Source organism: Rattus norvegicus, chromosome 1 (assembly GCF_021556685.1).
Source record: "Rattus norvegicus strain SHRSP/BbbUtx chromosome 1, alternate assembly SHRSP_T2T, whole genome shotgun sequence".
Lineage (NCBI taxonomy): Eukaryota > Metazoa > Chordata > Mammalia > Rodentia > Muridae > Rattus > Rattus norvegicus.
This window is the reverse complement of record NC_141534.1, coordinates 182,023,413-182,042,802: the sequence shown is the minus strand read 5'-3', so window position 1 is coordinate 182,042,802 and position 19,390 is coordinate 182,023,413.

Sequence of the window (19,390 nt, the reverse complement as noted above, 5' to 3'; positions counted from 1 at the left end):
GGGTTTTGGGTTGCCACTTACAAAATTTTCTGATGAATATAGTTTAAAAAAACAATAAATTTTCTTTTAAAATAACAAAAACCACACTACCCCAAAACTATAATAAATGTTTAGATGGAAGTTAAAAATGAGTAGATTTGATGCTTAGTTGTCCCCTCGGTCATGTAAAAAAGAATTGGGCATTAATCTGTGCCTAAGCAGGAAGATGGGAGGATGAAGATGAGCATAAGAACAAGAACCAGATGCTCCCAGAGGTAGAAAGGCATCCAGATAAAGGACTTCTATCTCACGAGAAGCAACCATTCTCTAAGTTTGTGAAGAACTTCACAATGGAAAAAAAAAACACCACTGAAAATCTAAAGATCATCAATCTGCAAGACCTCAAGGTTGATTAACTATACAAACTCACCATGATGATTCATAAAGTGCTGTTGAGTCTGATAGTCAACAGTTTGCTTCTGAGTAATTAAAGGATAGCACGGCTCAAGAATACACAGTAGAATACCGCCAAAGGCTGCCGCACGACTGTCCCACATGGTGAGCACTGTTCCCTGGTACTGTGTTCAGTGGCGGATGCCTGCTGAGTATGTCTGAGCCACAGAGTCCAGGCTCCAGTACCATACAAACAAACGAGGAAAAAGTGAAACGCCCAGTGAAAACTGCCTTCTACACATGGTGAGGTCCTCTTAGCTACTAGCAAAGACATTTCTCTAGGATTCTTCAAAGAGAAAGAAAGAAAATGCAAAAGACATTAGGAATTGCAATCAGCTAGAAACAGACAAAAGGCAGCACATCACTGCTAAGAAAGGACAAAGGCAGACAGAAGAAGGGACGCTGAGTGTATTGCACTGCGAGTACCCAACAATTAGGGAGAGCACAGCCATTGTGTAGAGATTACAAGCAGCAATAGTGGTGCCTCTGAAAGAGGCTCAGGGCCATGATAATCCATAACTATGACTAATTTAACATTTAATAGGCTAGCTTAATATATAATAAACAAAGATTTAATCAAAGTACCCAATCCAAAAGGATTATGGAGTATTCTGAATACCTGAGCACCTGGAAGGAAAAACCTGTTACCACACTGATGACATAATGACTGCTAATGATATATACATATATACCTTTGAAGACAAAATTGCAAGCATACTGAGTGGAATATCATTGTTTCACAAGCAGTGACTGTTAATTAATTGGCATATTTTATTATAAGGAATTCAGATTCAAATGAATGCAAAAATGTAAAAATTGCAGATTACCCTGTACTTATCAGTATGAATAGCAAATGTCGCATTTTCTGTATCAATTTGAAGTTAGCATTGTAGATATTTAGGGTAAACCTTACTTTTAAATAGCATTCTAGAAACTGATGTTATCAGGAAGGCTGCGGTACGTAGTAAATATGCTATTCATTATCACACGAATGTTAGCCCCCATGACCATTTCAAAAGGACTAGGCCGAGGTTACAGTACTGTCCTAAAAATTCTGTAATTAAAATATGTATGGATATATTCTAAATTACCTGAGCTAATTTACTAGTCCTGGTGGAACAATAAACAGTGTAAGGCTTAAATGATTAATTTCTTGATGTCATAGCAACTCCCATCTCTACCACACCACCTCTTCTGCATGCTGAAGATAGACATTCTTCCAAGGCCACGGAACAGCAAATATTCCAAATCACTTTTTAAAATTTGCTATTTTAGAAGCTTTCGCTTCTGCCATTTTGATTTTCAGATTCCTATACCTAATGATGCTCAACATGGGCTAAGTTCATTGTCTTTACTGTTCATGGTCTTTACTGTTCATGGTCTTTACTAGTCAAGGGGCATCTGTCTTAAAAGGCTTATTCCAGTCCTGGGTTAGCATCACGAAGATGACTGCTGTGTGTTGTACTGTGTGTTGGAAGACAATTTAGCAGCCAGAGTTTTCAAATTATGAGTTTGTTTATCTTCAGTGAATGTCTGTCTTCCGATTGGCCAAGGCTTAAATAAGGACTTGGGTTACACTCATCTTAAATAGTCAAAAACTCAGGTTATTGACAACCATTTGAAAGTGAAAACTCATTTTTCTCCTAGGGGGTCTCCCTGGGGAAACAAACTACTCTTAAGGACAGGCCACATACCCAGCAGTAGATGGACAACAAAAAATGGATTCAGTAGCATCTTTAAAGGTTCCTTGTCTCATAATGTCATATCTGGGCCTTTTTTCTTCTTTTTTTAAATTTTATCTTATTTTTATTATATTTCCACATACTTTCCTCTTTTTGCCCTACAGGTCCTGTGTATATATACTATGGCTCCCAGATTAGTGTTTTTATAGAACTCCTGAGGGTAGGAATAAGAGGGTCTCTATGTCCATATTTGGTTTTGTTTGTTTGTCTGTTTGGGGGGTTGTTTTGTGCGTGTGTGTGTGTGTGTGTGTGTGTGTGTGTGTGTGTGTGCTCATGCAGGCGTGCATGCATGTGTATGTGTGTGCATGCATGTGTGGCTTTTCTTGGGTTCTTTTCCTTCTGCTCATTTTGTCCTATTCCAATGTATTAGTTTTGTTTTATCATATCATATTGTATTGTATCATATCATATCACATCATAACATAATATATTATGACCCCTTAGATGTCTGCTTTTCTAATTAGAGACAGAAAGGAGGTAGAGATTGATTGGGGGATGGGCTGGGAGGATTAAAAGGAAAAGAAACTATAATCTATATATAGTATAAGAGAAAATTTTATTTACAATAAGAGGGAAAAGTCAAAAGTAAAGAAAAAACCTCAGGCTAAACATAAAATTCAGTTGTTTTTAGACACCAACAAGACATTAAACTCTCTGAGAGAGAAAAAAAACCAAAGTGACACTCTTGATTGCCCCTTGTTACTAGCTGATGAGTTTTCAAGACACAGAATAAGGAGATGGGATACAGGCAGAGCCTGGTAACCTCGCTGAAGTAAAAAGAGGGACTTGGAGGTATAAAGCACACAGAATTAAAGCGTTCAACTTTGAGAGAGTGGGACTAGGATAGAGATTTGAAAATTAGGTCCTTTTCAAGGTTTTCATTAATTAGTGCTTACTATAAACATATAAGAAAGTCACTGAGGGCTAGGGAAAGAAAGATTTCACAGGGCTTATTATGAGTACAAGAGTGAAGATACCTAGTACTCAGAATACCATGTGCTAACTACGTAGGAAAGCAGTTCCAAAGTAGCAGGGAAAATGTATCCACACACTAAAGGTACTTCGGTTCTCTCAGGCAAAGTTTGTAAGCCAGCCTTGAAAGACTATGTCCAAACCCTAACAAAAATTAAAAGATGTTTACAAAAATGCAAAAATAATCCAACACTCAAGAACGTAAAATCCACAATGTTTTGTATCAAAGCAATAATAATAGGTTGAGCATGAGAGGATGACCTACACTGAAGAAGAAGAAAACACACACACACACGCACACACACACACACACACACACACACACACACACACACACAAAATGAAACCTGATTCTCAAATTGCACAGGTGATAGGATGGCAGAATTAGTTTAGAAAGATACAGAAATAACTTCTGTAGAGGTATCCTGTATGTTCATGAAGGAAAAGGCCATTAAGAAAGTAAAGGAATGACAGGACATATGGAGACATAGTATCTAAATCAAGCATCTACAGGTAAAGCTTAAGGTTGTGATGAGAATTTGTTGGTTGGGGCCACCAGCAGACTTGATACTGTAACATAAAACATGCATTAACTTGAATATGTAGCAATAAACACTATCCAAAGTAAAGCACAATTTTAACACAGACGGACAAATACTGAAGAGTGTATGAACGAGCTGTGGGAAACTATTGGGCAGCCCAGTATGCATGTGCTTGGAGTCCTTTGAATGAAAAAGAACGAGAGTTTGTTAAACTTGTAGAGAGGAGCCTAGCATGGCTGTCCTCTGAGAGGCTCCATAGAGCAGCTGATTCAGATGGACGCAGAAACCCACAGCCAAACAGTGGATGGAGGTTGGTGACTGTTACAGAAGAGTTGGAGGCCCCAAAGGAAATAGGCTCTCCACAGAAAGACCAACAGAGTCAAGAAACCTGGGCCCTTGGGGGCTCTCAGAGATTAAACCACCAGACAAAGAATATACATGGGTTGGACCTAGGCCTCCCAACACGTATGTAGCAGATGTGGAGCTTGGTCTTCAATGTGGGTCCTGATCAATTGGAGTGGGAGCTATCGCTAAAGCTGTTGCCTGGCTGTGGAATACCTTGTTCTAGCTGGGCTGCCTTGTCGGGCCTTGGTGAGAAAGGATGTGTCTAGCACTGCTGATATGCCAGGGTTGGGGGGATACTGGAGGGGTTCCATCCTCTCCGAGGAGAAGCAGAGGGGCAGGTGGAAGAGGATGGGGGTGTAGAAGGGGGATGGGAAAGAGGACAGTGATCAGGATGTAAAGTGAATAAAGTTTTTAAAAAGAAAAGAAAAATTAAAAATGTGAGTGGACAGCCTCCCCCTAGTAAAACCATTTGAAGAAACAATATCTCAAATCTTCTCAAACTCGATAAAAATAAACAGATCCGAGAAACCAAAGAAGCCCAAATCACAATATTCATGAGCAGTCATATCTAGTCAGCCTTTCATTGCTGTTCTACATAACATAAGCAAAGGCAACTTGGGGAGGAAAGGTTTTATTTCACCTTGCAACTCTTAGGTCATACTCCATCACCCAGGGAAGTAAGGGCAGGAACATGGAGGCAGGACCTAAAGAAGAGTCCACGGAGGCGGCTGCTTAGTGGCTGCTCAGCGTGGCTTACTGACTCTGCCTTCCTACATATCCGTGACCACATGACCATCATGACTGCTTCATTGTTTTGACCATGGGTTTCATGTGAATGACTGCATTGTCACTCACTAAAGCTGGATTAGCTTCAGCTTCTCTTTTACACTGTTTATATCTAGTTGTCTCACTTAGAAGGTCTCTATTGCTGTGATGAGTCATCGTGACCACAGCAAGTCTTATAAAGAAAAGTATTTCATTGGGGCTGGCATACAGTTTCAGAGGTTTATTACATTATCATCATGGTGGGATGCAGAGTAGACAGCCTTGGTGCTGGAGAAAGAGCTGAGAGTTCAGCCTTGGGTCATCAGGCAGCAGGAAGTGAACTGGCTTCAGCTTCTGAGACCTCAAAGCCCTAGTGGTGCACGTCCTCTAACAAACCTACACCATATAACAGTGCCACTCCCTATGGTCCTATTTTTATTCAAACCATTTTTATCCAAATCACCACACTAGTATAGAACACAGATGGGTGTTGCCTTTTGTTCCAATAAAATATTGGGGGAAATGAAACATCTATTCGAGCACAGTTTCAAGTAGCATGTTCAAAACTTTGATGTTTGCATCAGGATTCTCTAGAAGGATAGAAGGATAGAACCATTAACGTGTGTGCGCGCACATGCGCGCGTGTGCGTGCGCGCGCGCGTGTGTGTGTGTGTGTGTGTGTGTGTGTGTGTGTGTGTGTGTTATAAATCAGTTCATTAAATTGAATCTGACCTGAATATCCGACAATGGATGTCAGCAGTCTGCGGAGTCTGATAACCTGGTGATAGCTCGGTCCACGAGTCTGGATGCCTCCGAGCTCCCAAACTGGTGCTGAAGCCCTGGAGGATTCCCAGTGAGCTCCTGGGAACAGTTTCGGCCTATGTGGGAAAGCCAGAGAAGCTGGTTCTGGTGTGACTGAAGGATGGTAGTAGCAGTGACAGTGACAGTGGGCAGGTAAACCCATCAGCTCTTCCCTCAAGCTCCAATACATCTGGGATGCCACTGAACGGTGCCATTCGCTCTGGGAGAGGGTCTTGCCTTCTCAGGTAAGCATTGCGAAAATTATATCCACAGACCTGCTCAGAGGCACACATTGTAGTTGAGTCTAGACCCAATCAAGTCAACGATCACTATAGTATCATTGCTGTTCCCACACTCGCACCTGTTTTATATGACTGGAACCTTGATGATGCTTATTTGATGAATTATCAACATGCAAGTTGTTATCACATTTGGATATGATAAAGTAAAATTGTGATGTTTCTCTTTTCTTCTAAAATTTTTACTACATTTATTTTTGTGTGTATGTACACAGGCATGTATATGTGGTGGTCAGAGGACAACTTTCAGGAGTAGTTTCCTCCGTTCATTATATGGAACTGAGGTCATCAGGCTTGATGGCCAGTGCCTTTTCCTGCTGAGCCATCTCACTGCTCTTTACATAAGTAATAGAACTGCTTGTATACAGCCTTTAAAACATCAAACAAAGCTTTATACCACCAATGATGATGCTTCACTGAGAAACCATGGTCTCAATAACTTCTTCATCCCATCTTGGGTTACCATGGAATACAGCATCCCTTGTTAATTATATATAGATGCAAGATATATATAGATCTTTTATTGTGAACCAAAATGGCATTTTCATATCTACTTCAGTCCTTTCCAAAAGAAAAAGAAATCCATAAAAATGAAGCTAGCTTTTGAGTAGATTTATATGTATCTAACATTTCTGTATATCTAAAGGTCACTTTGTGACTCAGTCCCTATATTCTTGTTGAATATACTCTATTGCTGATACTTATTCAATGTCTGAGTTCTCTGTGGGTCTGTGCTCCTGTGCACACTTATAGAACCTTCTAGATTGGCAGAATAAGACTTATTTCATTTCCATTTTCAAAGAATGTCAGATACTTTTAGGTTTTAAGTTGATTTTTATGATTACTGAGATATATTGCTAAAATATAAGGATACAGAATAAACATAACATATCCCTGAAAAATCCTGGCCATATCAAAGTCATAATTTTTAACGAATTATAAACAAACATAAAATAGAAACTGTAGGCAAAACCATGAGTTGATTCTTGGAATTAGCTAACAAATTTGCAAGCTTCTGACAAATTTGAACAGGGAAGATATTTTTAAAATGCTCAAAAAATACTACAAATTACTAATGGGTTATAATCTAGATTCAATAGTATTTAAGAATATTAAGAGTTTATTCTGAATTTTGTGAATTTCCTGGCAATAACCAATTGAATAATTTATGAAATTCAACTCTACATAAGATAACCCAATCCAATAATTTCTAAGTCTGTTGAATTGTCACTTAAAAAATCTCCAAAAGAATACCACATGGATTTATTGATGAGTTGCAGTGACAAAACCATTAACATAACTGATTAAGGAATAAAATGTACATAACTTTGATGAAGACCACATCACTTTGAGTCAATATCCTAAGTATAAGAGGTCTATTGAATTCAAAGAACATACATATAAACTTTAGATTACATTCAATCCGTCATTTAAAAATTGTTGTCATGTATTTTCTTTCCCTCTACGTTTATTTTGTGTGCATATGTATGTAGGATTTCTTTGGGTACAGGTATGCATGCGTGTGCATTCATATGTGTAAATAAAGACGTAAGTGTGCCTTGGCAACCTTGTGCAGTTCAGACAACTTCAGAACCTTCCACCTTTTTGGCTGAGTTTCTTTGTTGTCAGCAAACTTACCATGATTCCCCTCTCTCTGTCTCCCTGTAGCAGTGCTGGATTATAGAAGCTCACACTACCTACATGTAGAGATTTTGCATACGTTCTGAGGGTTTGAATTCAGCAAATACTTTTCCCCACTGAGCCACCTTCCTGCCCCACATTACTTTAATCTCATTTTTCTTAATCCACAGACACCTTGCTCCTTCCTGTCTCAACAGCAATCACTCATTCCCACTCACACGCGGAGATCTGTCACTTTCTTACTTTTCATTCCTTCTTATATCTCATACTTCCCTTCAAGACCACATTTCTTTATTTCAAATGCACTCTTCGTGATTTCCTTCAGCAAGGATGTTTGATACAGTCTCCTAGTCAGCCTTTAAGTACTATTTTCCCTTACTCTAAAAAAAAATTTCAAAATAAATATTTTCTCTTAATTTTGGGCAAAAAAATGTTCATCCCAAAGATGCCCAGACTCTAATGCCTGGAATCTATCCATAGATTACACTCTATGTCAAAAGGGCATTTACAGGTATAATTAGGGTTGGTGACCTTTACATTTGGAGACTATCCTACAGTATCCAAGTAGGTCCAACCTAGTCGTAAAGACCTTTGAGAAACAGAGAACTTTCTCTGTCCCTAGTGAAAGGCATGCCACAGGAAGAAGAGAGCTTCAGGGAGTCTGAAAAAACATCCGCATGAAAACAATTTCTGTTGCTGGCTCTGAGATAGGGAGGCCTGAGTCTAAGAACCAGAGAGAGGGCCTTAGAAGATGAGGGCTGTGATCAGGTGCCAACCAGCAAAGAGAAAAAAATCTCTAGCCCCCTAGATAAAGGTTGTGCTAAAGACTTCAATGAGCTTGTTAATGGAGTCTTCCCATTCTGAGAACTTAGGATGAAGTGCTCACAATAGCATGTTAACTCCAACTCTAGGATATCTGATGCCCTCTGCTGGCCTCCTGGGGCACCTGTACATATGTGGCAGATGCTTACAAAGACACACACACACACACACACACACACACACACACTTTTAAAAACAAGTCACACCCTTGTCTTTCTAGGCAACAATAAATTATAACGGCAACTAGAGCTTCGGGTGGCATGTACCCAGCCTGCCTCAGCTGAAGGCATTTGAGGGATCTTAGTCATCTGATCCTCATCCTGGTTCATGGCTCTTTAGTTACATCTTTATAAACCCCCCTATAGGACCCAAAGAAGCAAATGGTTTTAGATGATTCTGAAGAGACAATTGGGGCAGGACATCTAGGGGCCAGTGGACTAAGACTTGACAGGATTTTCTTTCTTTCTCTTTTCTTTTCTTTCTTTTATTTCCTACACAAAGGACAGAGCAATTGCTAAGCCTGATCCTGAAAACAAGGTCTTTGTTTTGTGTGGTTACCACATGGTCTCGTCCTCTCTCTTTGGAATCTGACAAGCAAATTGGCATTTGTGTTTCTGAGACTGTCATAGAATAGTGATTGCTAATTATACCCTAGATGTCCTGCCTCATTCTGCCATGGATGTATTATGCTAAATGTGTTTAGTGAGCAAAAGATCTTAAATTTGATTTCAAGTTGCCTATCTCAGCATGCCAGTCAGACCCGCCCCAGGTCAGAGAGCTCTTGAGGGGGCTGCTGGGAGTTATCCTGCTCCATAATCCCTGGTTCTAACATAGAGCAGGACTTATCCAGAGGGTCCATCAGATGTCAGTATGAAATTCGTGAACCTCTTTGGGTTGCATATTAACATATGGAATTATACTAAGTGTTAATACTAAGATACTAAGTGTTAGCTTCAGAAACAGTCATTTGCTTGAGAGTCTATCCCTCTAACTGGTAAAAATTCTGACCTTATATCTCAAGCCTAAAGCTGGATAAGAGATGCAGTTTCCATGTTGAAGGAATTTCATGAGATGAGATGTGTGAATAAGGTGTCTCTCTAAAACTAAATCGACTGATACCCACTGTCTGGTTTCCCCTGACAGCCCCACTGAGTTGATTCTCAGCACCTTTGGTCTAACCTGAGATGTTGTCACTTGACAGTCATAGACAGACACCCATAGCCAGGGTTTTAAGTTATTTGGTGTTTTGTAATAAGCAAGTGACATTGCCACACCAGTCATAGGTATGTCAATATCAATATGCCTTTAAATTTTTAATTAATTTTAGGATTCTTTATATATTAGGAAAATGACAGAGGCTATACAACAAGCATCTGTAAATCCACTAGTTGGATTTAATAATTGTCAACATTTTGCTATGGATGTAGACAGTCTTTTATTTTATTTTATTATTAATTATTATTAATTACCGTACTCCTTCCTAGTCCCAGGCATATCCCTCTTGACATGGTGTAGGTATTACTTTAAGTTAATGTGTATTATCCATGTGGTTAATTGTTTTCTGAAACTGATATAAAAAGGCACTGTAAGGGGCTATCTTAAGGAACAGGAATGTATCATCCCATGTTTCTGGAGGCTAGGCCCTCAAGGAGATGGCAACCCCACAGGAAGACCAACAGTGTCAACTAACCTGGACACCTGGGAACTCCCAGAGACTGAGCCACCAGCCACAAAGCATACATGGGCTGGTCTCAGTACCCATGGACATATACAGCAGAGGGCTGCCATGTCTGGCCTCAGTGGGAGACGATGAACCTAATCTTGCAGAGACTTGATGCACCAGGGTTGTGGGGAGGGATATGGGGTGCGGGGGCGGGGGTGTCTTTTCAGAGGCAGAGATGAGGGGGTATGGGGGAGGAGCTGTGTAAGGGGAAGCAGGAGGCAGCATTTGGGATGTAAATAAATAAATAAATAAATCTTAAAAAGAGTTTGAGATAAAGGTATCAGCAGGACTGTGGTGGTTAATATTGTCAACCTAATAGGATCTAAAATCACCTAGGAGACAAGCCTCTGGGGTATATGTGAGGGATTATCTATATGGTGCTGAGGTGGGAAGACTGTAAATGTTCTTCTGTGTGGCTCACAGGAGCTCTCTGATTTTGGCCCTTGCTGAGATTGTGTGTCTCTGTTGCCTTTCACAACCTTGTAGTGTGTGTGAGCTCTCACTTACTAAGGATGTCCCAGGCCCCAAGAAGAAAGCTGCTTCGCAATAAATGTTGGTGGCACCATTCATTGGGCTGGGGGCCTGAAATTGAGCAAAGGGTGAATGAACCAAGTGCAGTCACTGCTCTCTCTTTCTTGACCACAGCTACAATGTGACATGCTACCTCAAACTCTTGCTGCTGTGACTTTCCAATTATGATGGACTGCACCCTCAGATTGTCAGCCAAAATAAACCCTTCCTTCCTTAAGTTGCTCTTGCCATATAGCTTGCCACATAAACAAAGGCAATCAGTAATAAAAGGGTGTCCTAAGGAGGCCAAGGCTAGCTCAGATCTTGCCATCTAAGCTCCTGGGACTTCCTTGGCTGGGGCCAACTTTATATGATACCCTTTGCAAGTGAGCCTAAACTTCCTTATTTTACAAAGTACCTATCATATTTGATTAGAGGCCCAGCTAACTGTGATAAGACTTCACATTAATTAATTACATTTGCAGTGACCTTAAGCTCACATTCTAAGGAATTTCATCATATGAGTCTCAGGGGAATAAAAGCCAACCCACACCACCATCTGAGTGTTATTGCTTTCATAAAACATAAATTTCTAATAAGTGTACTATAATATAGAATGCATTGCCAACTTTCACATAAATAGCATTGAACTGTGCCTATTTTTTCAAAACCTCCGTTTTTAACCAAGGATATATTTTGTAGAAATACTTCTATTTCCAGCACATTCACAGCATTTTTCACCATGTGACTTTGTCACCAACAATCTATTCTCTCTACTGAAATATAAAATAGCTACACAGTTCAAAATGGCACCCAACCAGGAATAAGAAAAGCGCGTATCTTCTGCGTGGCTCACAGGAGCTCTCTGATTTTGGCCCTTGCTGAGATTGTGTGGCTCTGTTGCCTTCCACAGCCTTGCAGCGTGTGTGTGAGCTCTCAGCTATTAAGGATGTTCCAGGCAGCAAGAAGAAAACTGCTTCACCACTGCAAGGTGCTGTTATACAAGGAAGAGGTTTTAGCCCATGCACAGGTTTAAGTGTGTCTTTGAAAGAGTCTCTGGGACGTCAGCTGAGTGCCCCAAGCTAAAGGGATAAACCTTTTGGGAGTAGGTGGAAGACCCATTTCCTTGACCTCTATGAGGGTCTTTAAAGAGGAAATTGATCTCTTTTTGTTTTTTTTTTTCTGAGTGAATATGTTTATTTCGTGCAAATCGCCGTCTGCTCATTCTGGATTGTTGCATTAACTTTTCCAAGGTAGAAGAAAAGATTGAGATTGGAGATTTGGAAGTACCACTTACTAATAGCTTTTTCCTGGTACAAAAGATCATTCCACATAATTGGGAGGCTGCGGCTGCCTCACTGACCCTCTGTTTTTTCACTCACTAAATTTAAACAATGTCTGGCCAGTGAAGGCACGTGCCTTGTTTATTTGAGTATATTAAACATCCCTATGTGTGTTGCTAGACTGTTCAGTGTCTTTTCATATGCTTTTAAGATGTTAACACCATGAGGGTGTTTTTGAAACTTTTTATTGATTCTTTGTGAATTTCACACTGTCCCACTGCTTTGATCATGAGTCACACCAAGCAGTCAATCTGTAAGGCTTCTAGAACTTCCTGAAGACATGCCTCATGACCTCTCTGCTTGTCTGCAGTCTGTGTTGCTCTGCAGCTTTCCCCAAGATCTGGGGAAATGAAGTAAATCTCAATCAGAGTCAGAAAACATGGCATTCCTGAGGTGAGTTGCATTAACCCACAGCAGAGGTAAGAGACCAATGACTCTGCAAGGTCATCTAAGTCATAGATAAAGGAAGGTCACACTTATAGAGAAATCACAAGATCTCTGGTCACAGAGCTCCCAGGATGAATTAACATACAAGGCTTCCCGGGCAGTTATTTCAGACAAAGAGATGTCAATGCCATTACTCAGTACCACTTCTTAGATGGTGCTGTGACATCCATGTCTGATCTGCTTTTCTGAACCCTAGTAACTAGGCATTAGAACATCAAAGCAAATCCCACTCCCTGAAGAACCCAGGAGAAAGCTCTAGTACACTCCTAGACACTGGATGCTCAAGGAAAATACTGGGAAATAGGATGGAATCTACATTCCGGAGGCTAAAAGGGATGTTTCAAATGAATCCAGGGAAGAAATCCACTCTCTTTGCCTGGTGCTCTGACTATTAAAATAACTCATTCGGGACAAGTATAGGGAACAAGAAAAATCTTGGGTGAATGAATGTGTATTGTTGACACGGGCATGACCATGTCAAGAACCCCAGTGCCCCAGATCCATGCAAGTGGTGAAGCCTTCTCTGAGTGAGGCCCAGAGGAATGGCAAACCTTTCCTCTGGTCTGAGTGTGAATGATGAGAACGTGTGCTTTCTCCCCATGTTTACAGCCTGAAGATTGCTCCCTACATAGACTGCTTCTAAGGAGATTAGTTAAACCTCCCTCCTATTCAGCTGTAATTAGTGACCCTGCCTTTTAATTTATCTGTATGCAATAATCCTGCCCCCTTGTTCAGCTGCATGTAACAACTTCACCTCCCTGTTCAACTCCGTATAATAAATATACTGAGTTTCAAAGTGCTGTAGCTTCTCCACCAGGAAGCCATTGTACCCAATCCCAGCATTTCTCAGTACACATGCTTATCATTCATGTCCTTGCTGCTGACAGATAGGCTGATCTCTGGAGATATGCAAGGACACCCAGCTGGTGAAATGTCTCAGGCAATAGAGCTAAATCCCCCCAAAGCCCTGTGAAAATACCAGGTACACAGATGCACATCTAGAATGCTAGTGCAGTAAAGGCAGAGACCTGAGGACTCTGCAGGACTTGGTGCCGAGCCGGTCAAGCAGAACTGGTGATGGATAGTGATAGAGGAAGACAACGCCATGAACATTTGCATCTGTATCCTCCACACATACACCAGACATTCAAACAAGCAAACAAATAAAAATAGTTTATTCAAATTTTGGAAAACCACTCAAAGGACCTTCGTACAAAAGTGTCAAGTAAAATGAAGTTGTGTGTTAGATGTTTGTGTGATGTGTCCTCCAGACATACCATATAAATGGATCTCCCCAGGTGGACTTTGAAATGCTTCAGGGGTACAGCTAAATTCATTACCAAGTCTTAGCATGTTAAGATCTAAGGAATGAAAGTTCAAGCACCCTTAGAATTAGCACCCACCTCCACCTACCCCACCCCCCAACCCCAGCCATTGCATTCCTCAAGAGATAAGAGAATTCAGAGAAAGCACAGCTCTGCTGGGAGCAGTGAGTGGGGCTTATATTCCAGAAGCTGCTCTTTTTCCAACCTTCCCTGAAGACAGATACCCAGTGAATCTCACCCATCTACAAGGGAATTCACAGCCATCACCTGTAGTCACCAAGCCTCACCCTATGGTGAGAAATGTGGTTGTTTTACTTAATGGTGGATTCTGCCTACACTGAGACTGATTCCCTTCCAAACTAGAAAGAAGACAGGCCATGATACTGAAAGAAAATGTCAGTCTACTGTGTCCATAAAGGGATGAGAACCTTGATTCTGAATAATGACAGAATTTAAAAGTAAGCACACAGAACTTTATAGATTTTTCTATGGACTTCCAGTTGGACTCTGCAGTTTCCTTTGAACATTTCAAATCAAACAAGCCTCCCCCTACCTCTGTAAATATATGTGTGAGTGTGTGTATGAGTGTGTGTATACATTCACATTCACACATAAATATCCTCATTTCTGCTTCCATCAATCACGTAGAGCCCTCCCCTCAAACTCTCTGTAAGAAATCTGAATAGAAGTTACCACAAAGGAGATAATAAGATTATAAACATAGAAATTTCCACTGATCTCTCCATAGAGATTCTAAGAAAGGAAATTAATGTATCTCTTACCAAGGCTTTGGCACCTTGAAGATGGAATCAATAGTGTGCATCATCCGCCTTGACTTGTCTTGTTCTTTTGACTAAAGCTGGAGTAGAGAGGAGCCATTTAGAGATTTTTCTGCCATTAGTCAGGAGTCATCAAGAGCTTCTCCACTAAGTTATATTCACTTCCAATCCCATTCTTTCTCTCTGAAATAGTTTTCATGCCTACTTCAGTAATTTCAACAAATAAAGATTGTGAACAAGTAAATATGTATTAATTAACTTAGAATGTAAGTTATTTCGTCAATGAAGATACACACACACACACACACACACACACACACACACACACACATACACACACGCATCCAATTAAGTGTAGGTGTGCCAAGGACAGTGATCATCAGTTTGGTCCAATCCTGTCTACCATTACTAGTTGAATGCTCTTGGCAACCATAGTTTCTCTGATACTATGTGCTTATTTGTAAAAGGGGGTCAGTGAGCATTCGTGAGAGCTTCTCTAGAATTTAGTGATGCACGAAGGCTGATACAGACCTGATGCCAGTCATGGCAGCTGTCTTAGGGTTTTTCTTGCAGAGATGAAGCACCATGACCAAAGCAATTTGGGGAGGAAAGGGTTTATTTGATTATACTTCCACATCATAGTCCATCACTGAAGTCAGGACAGGAACTCAAACTGAGCAGGAATCTGGAGGCCAGAGTCAATACAGAGGCTGTGGAGGGATGCTGCTCACTGCCTTGCTCCCCATGGCTTGCTCAACCTGCTTTTTTATAGAACCCAGGACCACCAGCACATGAGTGGCACCTCTCACAATGGGCTGGCCCCTCCTACATGTGGGACCAGGAAATCTGGACAGATGCAATGGTAAAATTAGGCTATGTTTATTGAGAACTTGTTCTTAGACACTATTTCATTCACTTTCCAATCATGGAAACATTCAGTTATGACTACAACTCTATGACTTGGTGATATAATTTTCTCATCGTACAGATGAGGAAAACAAAGCACAGCGAGGCCTGCATCCTGCCCCAAGACACACATGGAACCAGGATTCAAACCGACAGCATGCGGTTTTAACCACTCTGCTTTACAGCTCACCCACCTGCACCAGCTCGCCAGCTCCTAGTCTGCATCTGAGATAACCCAGAACTTACTCAAACTTCTTTTCCTTCTCTGAGCCACCAGCAGCCCCTCACAGTATATCTGCTAAAGGACTATGGCTCTAGAAAGACCTCAAGCCTTTCTAGAAAGTGACTGCTACTAAGTTCCTGCTCTCTATGTAATTGGCCTCTGAAGTCACACAGACAATCGTTCAATCATAATCAGCATTAACTTTGATTTTAACATTGCTTCTTAGCATCTTCGAGCGTCAACTTCCTCAGCTGCAATGGAGACTATGCTTGGATCAGATTCACAAATGTGAGACTGAGTGGTCACACAGTCTCAGAGCACTAGACGCATGCAGAAAATGGATGCATCAGGTGCTTTTGTTGTTACCGAGACCCCAAACAATCAACAAGAAGAGAAAGGATTCATTTGGCTCATGGTTTGAGAGTACAGCTATCAGGCAAGAAAGGCGTGATGGCAGCGCTGTGAGGAAGCTGAGTCTGCAGTCAAGAAACAGAGATAAATGCTGACTTCGAGCTCTCTTTCCCCCCTCTCCCCCTCCCTTCTCCCTCCCTCCTCTCCCTCTCCTCTCCCTCTCCCTCCCCTCTCCCTCTCCCTCCCCTCTCCTTCACCCTCCCCATCTCCCTTTCCCCTCTCCTTTCTCCCTCCCTCTCCCTCTCCTTTACCCTTCCCCTCTCCTTCTCCCTCCCCCCTCTCCCTCTCCCTTTCTCCTCTTTTTCTCCCTCCCCCCTCTCCCTCTCCCTCCCTCCCTCTGTCTGTGCGCATGTGCATGATGCCTGTTCTTTTTATTCAGTCTGGAACCCCAGGCCATAGGCTGCTCTGCCAGCATTCAAGATGTGTATTCCCTCCTCAGTTAATCCTCTCTGGAAAACATCCTCATAGATACACCAGAGGTGTGTTTTCTGAGTAATTTTGAAGCCATTCAAGTAGACAGAGAAGATAAAACACCACAGTAGGATTAACATTAATCCAACTCTCTGGGACAAAATTAAACAGATCGACTGAGCTAACAGCTGCCTCCTTTGTCCCATTTTCGGAGTCTCAGATTAACATTTTTCTGCCTGGAGACTTCCTGCCTCTGTTATAACTTCCAGCCTAGGGCTCCCAGAGGCCCAGAAGCTGATGGTCCAAGCTAGCAGTCTCTGACCCAAAGACACTTTAACATCGCTGGGACTTTGGTGTTCTCACTAGTTAGGGCTCAGTCCGGTCATCCTGCCTAGGGGTTCTGTGTGCATGTGTAGGGGGAGGGTCATTTTCCCACATTACATTCTGTGGATTTGAACTTTAAAGTCTACCAGATCCTGATTTCTTTCTCTCATTCCTATTTTAAACTTTCTCATTCAAAAGATCACCTTTCTGAATAACATTGTCCTTTAAAGACACGTTAAGTCTTATTCTGAGCTCTTCATTCAATGTCCAACTCCCTTTCTTATTTTGCCTCCCTCTTTGAGTTATTAATAAAGCTTCGATTTATGTATAACACCATCTCTTCATACTATGAATGTGTGTTGCACAAAGACATTGCTGCAGGGACAGAAATTATTTTGAGGTTTAATACAGTCACAAGGCATGACAAAGCTGTGGGCTCCCTGAGGACAGGATCTCTCACTGAGTACCTTACAGTGGAGCATGCATGTTGTCTTTTGTATCTTGGTACCTTTGAATAGCCTCCTTTCTCACTCAAAACCAGGACTAATATTTGAAAATTAGACCCATACACCCACTGCTCCCAGCTTTCATTAACCAAGCAGAAAGCCAGTAAGACAGAAATGTTCTTTTTGACTTTTGAATATTTTCTTTAGCTCTCCCCTTGGAATTCTTTCCCTTGAGGTCAAAATTTAGTGCTGATGTTCCCTTCAGCTCTCAGTGTGTAACCTGTGCACTTACTCATGGCTCTGCTGTATCACAACTGGCAATTGTCTACGTAGACCCATGAAGGTGGAATGGAGGGAAAGGAGCTACATCTTTGGTTCTGGATGCTTCATTCTGATGAGACTAGTTGTCTGTTGAATGAAGGCTGAGTGATTTTGACACAGCCCAGTCTGTTCTCCATTGACTTCCATCCTGCTGTCTCCTCAAGGATTTGATTCCTGAATATTCCATCATCTGGCTCTCAACGCAGAGGACAAGACAACAGGAGACAACCAGTGGGAGGTGAGAATACAAGAGGGCATTTGTTCAGCTGCTTCTCTGCCCATATCATGGGTTGAGTCTCTGACATTCCCACAATTGCTCCCTTGGCCTACGGTAACTCAGATAACTTTGTTTCCCAGGGTTGGTAAGAGCAGTCTACTGTTAATCCCTGGTTGGCTCAACAGTGTCCATTGTTTCCCTGAACTTGTAAGTCCCTAAGCAGTTCTTTCGCTAGACTTCTTTATTTGAACTGAGTTAAATTCTGAATGACTCTGCCTGATATTCATACACAATCACAAGTGTTACATTAAAGATTTTCAATATATATATATATATTACTCCCTTTTTTAATCTCAGCTATTTTTGTCTTACTCACCAACTAGCCTGCAGAATGAGCAGAACTTTGACCTGCAGTCCAACAAGTCTTCAGTCTGTGTGTTTAGGAGAAAATCACTCTCTTCCTGCCAGCACAGGCCCCAGTTTCCTTAATAACTAAACCAGTGGTGCTCCAAGTGGAGGCCACAGTCTCCAGGAATTCCCAAGATCCTTTAAGGAATTCTCAAAGGTCAAGGTTATCTTCATAACACCAAGGACTTATTTATTTACCTTGTATTTCCACTCGATGGCATTACTAATGGGACACAAGTAACGGTAGGTAACACTGCATTCAAGGTTCAAGACAGTGGCACTAATGGCACTCCTGTTGAATTCTGCCACATCTTACAAAGTCTGGGTAACAATTTCACTCAGGAATAGTCTTATTGCAGTACTAGAAAATGTTGATTTTATTAAATATTGAGCCTTTGGTTTTAGTTTCTGGAACTCTTATTGACAAAAATGAGAACCAGGGGTTGGGGATTTAGCTCAGTGGTAGAGCGCTTGCCTAAGAAGTGCAAGGCCCTGGGTTCGGTCCCCAGCTCCGAAAAAAAGAACCAAAAAAAAAAAAATGAGAACCAGAATCTAAGTGTTTCCACTTTGAGATATAAAGGGAGTCACCTCTAAGGAGAAGCAGACTCATGGCTGAATTGTGATCTAGCCACTTGCCCCACTATTTCTACTCAAAAGATTAGCTGACAAGCAAACTACAGCTGCTAAGACTGAGACATTTGAAAGACAGTTTTAAAAATATGAACCAAGTGTGGCTGTCTTTCGAAAGAAGATAACTGATAATATTTATTCTGAGTAATATGGTTTGTACTTTCAAGCATGGGGCCTTCCCAGTTTTCAAAGGCTGTTCTGATGAGACCAGCCATAGTATTAACAAGTCATGAGTTGCTGTATGGTAAAAGGTGTCAACATCCAAACAACCATCTCATGTAATTTAGTGAGATCCCTGAAAACACGTCTTCCTGGGGCTGGAGAGATGGCTCGATGGTTAAGAGCCCTTACTCTTCTCACACAGAACCTGGATCGAGTACACTCACATGGTGCCTAATAGCCATCTATAATGACAGTTCTGAAACATCTGGTCTTCATGTGTACCGCACACACATGGTACAGAGACATACATGGGGGAAAAGAGTCATACCTATAAAATAGATAAAATCTTTAAAAATAAAAAATGTCCTAAGTGTGCAAACTTTGGACAGGGACTCAGAGCCATTTACTTGGTGTTTGCACTCAATTGTCTCAGCCAGAAAGAG